Genomic DNA, 10,915 nt, shown 5'->3' with positions numbered 1-10,915 from the left:
AAAAAAAAGAGGGGGGGAGAAAAAGAACAAGCATGTTCAAGTGTGGAAACGTGTGCAAATGTGGAAGTACGTGAGTTGCAGGAGTGGGTGGGAAAATGAGCGTGGGTCTGGGTGTGTGTGTGTGTGTGTGTGTGTTGAAAATGAATGCGAGATAACCATCACAGGCAGCTGCCATGGTGAAGAGAGACGACTAGCACCAGCTAGATGAGATGGTGGAGGGAAGTTTTCTTGAAAACAACATTGACTACTTGTTGAATATGTGGGTGCTTACATACATATTAATGTAGAAATCAAAATCTTATTCCAAACAGCATTTCATATAGACATTCAATGGAAGAGCAGAACTTACATCTCTATGAATATATATAAAAAAAACGGTGTAAAAATATTTTCTCACAACTTATCATTATGCTTTAATATATCATTAATTACATAGTTGTTGTTTTTTTTGATAATTAAAAGGATAGTTATATTATTATCCAAAAGATATATCATGAATGATTATAAGCATTAAATCAATTGCAAGCAAGAATGATATACATTATTCCTGCTGCTGGATGATGTTAAATATAGACACTGTATTTTATTTTCACACACACACAGTCTGGTTTCCATGACTGGAAAGGTCATTACATTGGTTTACTAACCATAACTACAACTGGCCTAACCCTAACCTTAATCTAACCTAAAATCGACCTAAACATAAAACATGTTTTTAACTTAAAATGTAATAATTAATACTGACATGATTTTTGTCCCATAAGGAAGACAAGTCCCCATAATGTGAGTGAGTAAACACATATAGGTCCCCACAACATGGAACACACGTACACACACATATACACACACACACACACACAGACCTGCCGTAATCAGTACTACAACATGCAGAAACTAGTACCAAACAAATTAACAATTTATTGTTGTTACAAAAGGTAAAAAGTACATTGCCCTACAGTGTTTGGGGTAAATTAATTCCCCTGCGTACATCTTTTAATTTGGAAACACTGTTCTTGCGTTATTTGTTGAAATCCTCTCCACAAAACTTCAGGACAAATGCCATTTTGTGGTTTGGGGAACACCAGTCGACATGTTGCAGCATTTAGGAGATTGAATGAGAAAATAACCCAAATGTATTATCTTTTGAACAATATATCGCCTCAGTAAAAATGAACACTCTTGGATCAGCTGTTTTCTTTTCCCCATGACAACAATAATAAAACATAAAAGTCACTGTGTGAGAACTGGAAAGCTAACTACTGGGACAAAAAGTCTCCTCCTGGCTGCATCTAATTGGGGTCCTTATTTCTCTATTACTACAGTATAAATGTCACTGTTGTGTCTTTATTGCCGTGATGCAGTAAATCACACAAATGTGGATAAAGATGCACATTTGCTACATTATGTTCACTACGGGAAAAGTGGAGGAAGTCGTTCAGTGAACAGTTTAAGATAAAAGGGGCTTAGGCGATGGTTTGCACCTTTGCTTTCATACACACTGTATCTGGCCATGTTTCTGTGTGATAATGTGCCTGTGACTGTTGATTTGTCTGTTTTTAAAAGATACAAACAACAACACTGCACCCGACATAAATACGTGGAGGGAGAGGGTTTCATGTGACCCAACAAGCACTTAATTTAATAGCCTTACACTGAGGCTATAATGCATTCAGTAGCTAATTATATGTTTTATACATAACATACAGTATATAAATAGTTCACCGCAATGTAATTATAATTAGGGCTGTCGAGGAATTGTAGATTAATTAAATCTATATATCTACTCCAGGTACAAGAATGGAAACATAAAATATGACAAGTTAAGTAGGCTTCAAATTCGCACTGATCAAAGATAGTTAATTGGTTTGCACCAGTGCTGCACCGTCGTGTGACTGTTGCTGTCATGTGTGATGTATTTCCTGTATGTGAAGAATGGTCAACTGTCCTCTCCCTGGAATAAACAAAGTATATCCTCCTCTCTCAAGTTAAACATGACCCCAGCTATGACATTGAGAACCTGGTCCTTTGGTTAGGTATCTATGTGTGTGTGTGTGAGAGAGAGAGAGAGAGAGAGAGGGGGGGGTTGGGGAACAGGATCCAGCTTCTGGGTAACATCTCTGTCAGGACGGCAGTGCTCCATCACCACCCCACTTCCACGCGCACACACACACACACACACACAAGCACCTACTCCATCAGCACCCGCTCAGCGGCCATCAGTCGCAGTGGAGCACATGTGGCTGGAGTATTCCAAACAAAGCTTTATAAAGAGCTCAACTAAGACAGCCCGATGTGACAGTCCGGGTACTAATGACGCCTGGAGACCGTTAAATACGCCAATGACAGACCAACGGCCAGCATGCCATGCATACACACATCATGCACAAGTTTTCCTCTTGGTATGCACTGACAAACTCCTGCAATCACTATGGTAGGATGGAACACATGCTCGCAGTGGCCGACACACTGATGTACACACACACGTACACAAAGTGATACACAAACACACACACCTTGTGCCCAAGGGCATCTGTCCACAGCCTAAGCGCTCCCAACTGTTGAAGAAAAACAGCTCAATTAGCCCGTGGAGGAACTGACGAAATACATCTATACATACACACACACACACACCACCCACACACATACACACACACACACACACACACCCTGGATCGCATTGATCCTTTCCCAGTCTGCACCTCTAATTGGTGTGTTGATGATACTGAGAGAGAGTGGGATCCTTCAGGCAGCCATAGAATGTCTTCCAGCTCTTTATTTCTCATTTAAAGTTGAAATACACCCACAAATCTTTTCAGTCTCTACTGCAAAACCCTACACTACCTGATATTCCCTTTGAGATTCTTTCCTCATACGTCTGGGTTTAATCTAATTATTTTGACGACGTGGTAATACGCCATACCTGAGATCACTGCAGTACCTTTAAAAAAAATAAAATAAAATAATCACATACCGCTGCTTTAAAAATCAGAGCATTCCATTGCTATAAATATCTAATAGCTTGATGGCTTTGTTGCTCCCTGTAGATTGAACAGTTGTAAAAACCATCTATCCATTATGTGCATGTCCATTAAGACTCCGAGCGCAAATGCTCGATGAGCACCTTCATTTCAAATATACACCGACCCCTCGTGCACACACACACACACACACGCGCGATTGCGTAGACACAAAATGTTACAGCAAGTTATGGAGAGCAAATGGGGTAGAGTTATTTCCATAAAGGGTCTCTGCGGGTCTCAAGGATTTCTACTCTCGCCGACTGGGAGCGATTTAGCGAAGCACACACTGGTATATTAGTAACTGAAGATGTCTGGGGACAGAGCTGCTCTCACTAGAACACTATCCCTCAACTGTGACCTCCAGAGCATTCACAACTGGAACTAGGAGGCACGCTCCATCTTTTGCCATCTCTCTTTCCTTCCTTCTCTCGTTTGCTGACTCTGTCGGTTTGTTCTCCTTTTCTCTTTGACTTTTGATTTTTTTTTTTACCATCTTCTCCTTTTCTTGAGAAGAGGGTTATCTTTTTTACCCACATATATTATATTTTTTCCCTTCTCTCATTATATTCCATATTGTACCTATTTTTTCTCCACATTTCTCTCACTCCCTCTTACATCCATCCTCTGTCTCTCTCTCTCTCTCTCTCTCTCTCACTCTCCACCCCTCCTCCCTCCTTGGCCCCAGGGACGGACTGCTGATAGACTGTGTACACCAGCTGCCCAGGGGCTATTTTTAAGGAGCATTTGTCCTTCTCCTTTCCTCTGGAGACTGACTCAACCCAACAACATCTCGTCCACGCACACTCACATGTGCACACAAACACACACTGGCATTAACACATGCACTCATTAGCCCATGAGCATGCATGCCCAACACTTTCCCCTCACACACATCCAAGGGCATTCTGTAAATGTAGGGGCAGCTTGTAGCGCCATAGCCTCCTGCTTAACTGCACAGGAGCCCAGGCACTCCCCAGCCGGGCCTCAGAGGGCTCATAAAGCTACCCTCCTCCCAGGGCCGGGCTAATACTCTCCCTTGTTCTAACAGTGCATTACAATAGTTTGTAAAACAATACTGTAAAACACTGTTGCTGAGTATTGCGTCAGAACGCTTTCATCAGTAAACCCACAGCAGCCAATAGAAGCGCTTGAATAATGCATACAGGAAGTCGGAAAAATACGCATTCCATGGAAGCCTTCTAACTGCAGCTTAACGCCGCGGTATTCTCTCTCATTTGACCCTGCGCTCACGTTGTGCTGTGCAAATGTAATGGACATAAAAAGAAACCTAATACCTAAAAATACTGCATAGAAAAGAGTGATTGCATTTACAGAGAGAAGAGAACAAATATGTCATTAATAATTCAGCTCAGTGCTCACACAGTCCTGAAGAATCCAGAGATGATTTCAACTTTTATTCTTAACCTTGGTTGTAATTGTAAAGGAATTTGTTAACAAGCTACTAAATCACCTTCAAAGCATAAAATCTAGGCTGCGAACCTCACTTGTGTGTTGTTTTCAGCCATTTCTGCTCAAAGCAAACGTAGAGGAAAAAAAGATAAAAATGAATCCTCAAACAACTGCTCCAGCAACCTTGTTAAGACATTATTTACTTTCATCGTTAGCCAAGGAAGAGGACACTAAAAATCTGTCAGCAGACTGAAACGCCTGCTCGAGAGTCTGAGCGCTGTTTAATTGTGCCATTTATCAGCCAAAAAAGCCTACACACTCATAAATAAACACAATGCCCATGCAGAGGAATTATAAAAATGTCACGGCAAACCCACAAGTGAGGCCAGCGTTGATGCATATTAAGCGATTTAGTCAGTGAAGGAGTAGAGCAAAAATATGATGGTTAATTTAAGAGTCATTAAAATTGCATGAATGTGCATTGCGCCTGCTTAGAGTGGGATTTTCTCTGATCGGTAACGAAGAGGGAGAAAGAGCAATACAAGCTGCCACACATTGTGGTCTATAAACTTACTGATTGATCATGTTGGAGGCAAGCGAACCTGAGAGGGAGGCCCGATCAATGTGTGTCTGTGTGTACGTGGAGACATGCATTTATATATATATACATATATATATATATGAGTACTAACATGAAAATGTGAATACAATATTTTGCTGTATATGTTTACAACCTTTGTGTGTTTCATGCATATTGAAGTGTGAGCTCATGTGCTGGTGTGTGTGTGTGTGTGTGTGTGTGTGAGTGTGTGCTTCCCTCATTTGAGAAAAGACAATGTTCTACATTCCACAGGGGAACAGAGTCATTACCGAAGCAGGAACTCAAGCCTGGGGGCCACGGCTCTGCATGTAGTGTGAATAGATCGAGCTAGTTTCTCGCTGAGACGTGCTGTAGAACACTCACTCTGCCATTACCAGTGCCCTGCAGTTCAAACCTCATCCAAACCACCTCGTTTCAGTGCAGAAACCTGGGTGAAGTTGACAAAAACAAACAAAGTGTCTCACTGTGGCGGATCTGGAGGTGAGACCACCATTAGTTTATCCACAAAAACCTAAACTCCCTGAAGATATTTTAATCTCATGTGTGCTTTGCGTGGGTGTTGAGTGGACATGTGTGGGGGTGACACGCAGCTCAGATGGAGACTCTTGTGAGAAGCCTCTGAGGGACATGCAGCTCTGAAGCCCTCTGCTGCCCTCTGTTGGTGACTGAATCTCAGCCCCAGTTCCCACATGGCTGCAGGTATGGCCATATGGCAGCTGTCTATCACTGAATAACAGGTGTGTGAGTGATTCTTCCCTCTCCCACGCATGTTCCCTCTTCTTTTGTCAAGTTCCCTCCTGGAATAAAGCTGACAAAGTATGGCTTGGTTTAATTTCCCTTGTTGCTCACACACAGGTCGTTAGCATGGCCCACAGGAAACTATTGTTCCATGGTAATAGATGGCAATCAGAGGTGAGGTCTGATAACGCCTGCTGTCACCTGATGCTCCGTCTGTTCACCCCTCTTTTTCTTCCTCTATCGCTACATCTCTTTTCTTTCTCACGTTTCTTATTTGTTCATGCAGCAGGGCTGAGTTACTTAGACATTGTACTTTTCACTATAATTTGTCGCGCCCCTTTTTTTTTTTCTCTTGTACTCTTAGCCACTAAATTAAGCATGACATATCTGGGTTGCGATAGCCCTATAACGCAATAGTTAATGCTTCTATATGGTGTTGAATCCTCTTTGATGGCACAAATGCACACACACACACACACACAACCCTAAAATCCTTTTATAACCTCCATCTGTGCTTCTTTATTTAAAAAAAATCTCTATCTTTCTCCAGACATCTATGAACTTGTTTCATTGCCACACATGAGACCTTTTTTTTCCTCCTTGGTCCAAATATATTTTCTGCATTTTCAACCTTCTAGTACCAAGTGTTTTCAGGACCTGCAGTCACTTAACATTGTCATACACTTGCAGTGCACGCACGGTAGAGCAACAATAGTGTTGATTTTGATTGACACAGCTTGTGTTGTGTAAAACAAAAATAAAAAAGAAAATGAATATTTACAGTATTAGTATTAGTCATGGTAAGAATTCCAGTCACATCACATACATAAGCTTAAACTACCCTTGATCTATAAACAGACTGAGAATGAAGGACCTTGATTGGCTGAGAGAATGATTGACAGCTGAACGAGTGGAACCTTTGAATGTGAAACTCAAAGGAAAGATGGGAAGCGTGTTTGTGCCGGTCCCAAGGGGGGAAAAGCCTGGGTTTCACACGCACATAAGCATACACGCACGCACACACGCACACACACACACACGCACACACACACACACACACACAGACATTGTGATCTTGCTCTACTTTGGGCTGTGCTCCACATGAAAGCGGGCGATGCTTCCTGCTGTTTGAGACGAGCTGTGTGTTGCACTGCAAAAGAACATGCGTGTCTGTATATACATGGACAGGTCTGTGAGCGACCACAGCAGGTGAGATTGTATCCATCTACTGTACCTTGGCCTTTGTGGAATATCTACTTTTCTCCATCTCTCTGCTTCGTTTCCTCTTTCTCTCATGGCCTGTGCTTGTGTGCGCGCATGTCTTTCTTTTCTGCCTTTTTATATTTCTTTTTCCCTCTCTTTCTTTCCTTTTCTTTTCTCTTTTTATTTCCTTTTCTTCTTTCCCTTGTCCCCGGGGGCGAGAGAATTCACTTTATTCACTTGAGTTTCATTCACATCTTTAGATCCACTGAGGTAATACAAAACAGCAAAACAAAATGTTTCCATTCAGTCTTAAGTGTGTGTGTGTGTGTGTGTGTGTGTGTTAATTTCTATCTTTATCTGTCGCGCAAACATAAAGAAAAATGTGTTTCATCTGCTATTGCAAAACACAAAAAATGACAAGATTAATTGCAATCATATTTTCCCGTCAGATGCTAGTGACTCATCATTCCACTCAAAATATTATTGAATAGAGAAAGTGAACATATCACCGTGTTCTAGAAATGGCACTCCACAAAATGTGGAGGCACTGTGCCCTTGACTATCCCCCTGCTGAAAATAAGTCTTAGCCAATTAACAATGTCTTCCACTAGGTCTGCATGCACACACACAAACACACACGTGTGTGCACTCTCACACACCCAAAGCTCACAGCTCATGGGACTAAACCTCATTAACTGCTCTGAGACAGACACTCTCCCTTTAATCAATCCTTTTCTAAGACTGCGCGCACATGGAGAAACGGTGACAATACAACGCAAGCACACAAACACACACACACATATACATATAAAGAGAGAGAGAGAGAGAGAGAGAGAGAGAGAGAGAGAGAGAGAGAGGCTTAGATACATTCACAGACTGGTCTCCCAGAGAGAAAAACATGGTCATTTGCCAGGGTGATTCAACTCTAAAACACCCTAATTACATCGACAAAGCCACTTTGTTTTGGTGCCGGATAAAATGTGAATGATTTAGCATATTATTATTATGCCTCTGAAATATTAACCAACCTCGGGGGACTTTATCTGCTCTTTTAAATATATGCAAATTATTTTATTTTGGTTTGGTTTGTTTCCAGTGACTTTTGTGAATTGTGTTTGGATAATTAAATGAGTGCGTGCAGATGTAGAATCGCAGGCGGTGCCTACATGATATGCTGATCTTCCAGATTAGCATACAAATTAGGAATGTTGCACCTCGACTGCTAATCGACTAACTTTTGTTTTCACTTCAACCTTGACCTATTTGAAACATCTACCCGGTGTCGAGCCTTGGAGAGGGAATGTAAACACTGTGCCCTGGCTTTTAATTGATAAGACTCATTTGATATTGTCCTTCATTGTGAACGCCGCTCATTTCACTTGTGTCAGGCTCTTTCAGTTGCATCTGTGCTTGTTCATGCAGCTCTACGGGACTGGTGCTGCACCACGGATCTACGGGCACCATGGTTCTGCACGGAGTGAGTGAAACAGTGAAACATAACTTCTGTGTGAACCAGGTATTGTTTCCTCCTAGCCAGATTTGAGGAGTTATTTTAAATGACGTAGTGGACCTGGAACAGTTGATGTGCAGAACGCCAACATTTCAGCTCTGTCTTACTTCACTGATTGCCTTGTGAATCCCTGATGGCTTCTGCTCTGAACATAATCATTTCCCTAACATGGGATAATTTGATTCTATTACTCTAACAACAGTGCAAACAAATTGCCTACGTAATTTATTGTGCCAATAATAGCAAAAACAGATGTGGTAATGGTACTGCAGTTTTCCACCCTCATATTTATATGGACTTGAACCAACCTGGATGAAATTGTTAAGATACTTTTGTAAACAGCTTCTCGTTTACTCAAGGCTCTTTTTTTCAGTTACGATTTGGAAAAGTGGTCTCTCTCACAGCTCCAGGTATTTTCCCAGAACCCTCCAGGTCTTTTTTCAAAACTTCCCCTCAGCATTTTCCACAGCGCTCTCTCTCTCCTTATCGGGGTGATTTCCTGTGAGGAGGTTCGAGACACAAACCTCATGCATGTACAGTATCTCCTCGGCTTATTATCTTTACCCTCACTGCACTGCACCCTTACTACACTATCTCGCTGGCCCTAGCATGTAAGCTTTTACCTCTCCAGTGTCCCAGATGCCCTCTGAAACCCTCTGCTCTGTCCCATTTCTCCCATTGCCTCGGGTTCTTTTTGACACCCCTGGAATGTTAATGGACCAATCAGAGACACTGTCCTTGAGAATCTCACTTTGGCTCATTTTCATACCCTCCTGCCTCCCTCCCTCCCACCCACCCACCGCTCAGATTTATAACCTCAGCTGCTTACAGCTCCAGATGTTTTGTTCTGGTTTTTACTCACTGTAATTGCTAATTCAATCTGGTTGTAAAGGAACAGATGCTCTCAGGACTTGAGCATACCTGTGTGGGTTTCTCGGCGTGTATGTGTACGCTCTCTTGCCCATGTACAAAGCAACGGGATTTACTGTAACACCCTGACTCATAAACATAAGCCTTCACAATTACACCGAGCTCATTTCCTCATGTGGGGGAATAAGGCTGTGGCGGGTTTTAACTTGCAAATATGTGCAGACCGACATCAGCTTCCATTACACACTGAGTTATTGTCACCTATAAATCACCGCTGCTGAGATTTGCCGGTTTAGCTGTAGTGTCAGTTGGCTCAGGACGTCTAAACTGTGGCAGGAGCCTCTCTCATCAACCCCCTCACATTGTTTTTATCATCTTCCATCCCTTTTCTCACCAGGAAAAGTGGCAGTCCAGTTCAGTTTAAAGAGAAAAATAAACAGACCGGTTATCCACAGGAATGTGAATGCTACTTTAGTCCCATTAGGAACATCTGTGTGTGTGGTTTGAGATCACAGCGGGTTGTCTGAGCGTCTTTGAACATGTGACAAGTGGCCTCATTGTTTTAGCATATTCAGTACCTACACACTGTGCCAGATATGCTTTGTGCACTTGCACACAGAGTGTATCTGCAGGCAGCACTCACATATTTACTCCACATTTACATGAATGTGCACAGATACACACACGAAAACACATCAGTCTGTGCTCACATGCCCACACGCGCACCACAGTGGACCTGTCATGTGTCATGGAGACAGGGGTCAGATAGTGTGTGATGTGTGTGGGGGTTATATCGCTTGGGAAAAGGACTAAAGATCTTACCGGGGCAGCGAGAGGGCCAACAATAACAGCCTGAAATATAACAGCAGTGAAAGAAAGCCTCACACTGACAGGAGGAAAGCTGGGCCCCAGCAAGTGACTCCGCAGATCAGAACCTCTTCTGCGGGCACAAAGATGGGCGGGATATTTAATTCATAGCTAATGTGCAAAACAAAGAACATTGTTTTCTAATGACAATGTAAAACTGCAAGGCAAAAAAAGCACAGTGTGTTTCCAGTGATTGGAAGCACATGTTTGGAGAGCGAGAATAATGGCAGAGTTATAGAGGCGGCATCTTCTTTGTACACATTCCCAAGTCAAAAAGATGTTCCAACCACATTTGTCATGGGAACTTCAGCCATGTAAACAGACTGCCTTGACCCCCAGTCATGCACTGACTAACACACACACACACATGCACGTGGATAGACAGTGAACACACTCACCCATGTAGAACAATCAGCAGCCTCCACTACCAGAACAGTCAGAGTGCCCCCTAGTGATGCTTGTGTTACAATCAGATCATGTTGATCTGGCTCAGTTTTTCATCTCCTGCAACACAAAAGTTGTTAGTGACAAAGTGATGATGAATGGAACTTGGTTACAATATATGAACTATCGAGCAAAGACAACGTTTTGGCTCTAAAATTGTCAATAAAACAAACTTAAAAGACTGCTTTGACAGCACCATTTCACTGAATAAATAAAGTTTGAATTCATATTTTTCCAGTTAAGCCCTAAATT

The sequence above is a fragment of the Solea senegalensis genome, linkage group LG12 (genome assembly GCF_019176455.1).
Source record: "Solea senegalensis isolate Sse05_10M linkage group LG12, IFAPA_SoseM_1, whole genome shotgun sequence".
Classification (NCBI taxonomy): domain Eukaryota; kingdom Metazoa; phylum Chordata; class Actinopteri; order Pleuronectiformes; family Soleidae; genus Solea; species Solea senegalensis.
The sequence above is the reverse complement of the archived record's forward strand: the minus strand, read 5'-3'. Positions refer to the sequence as shown.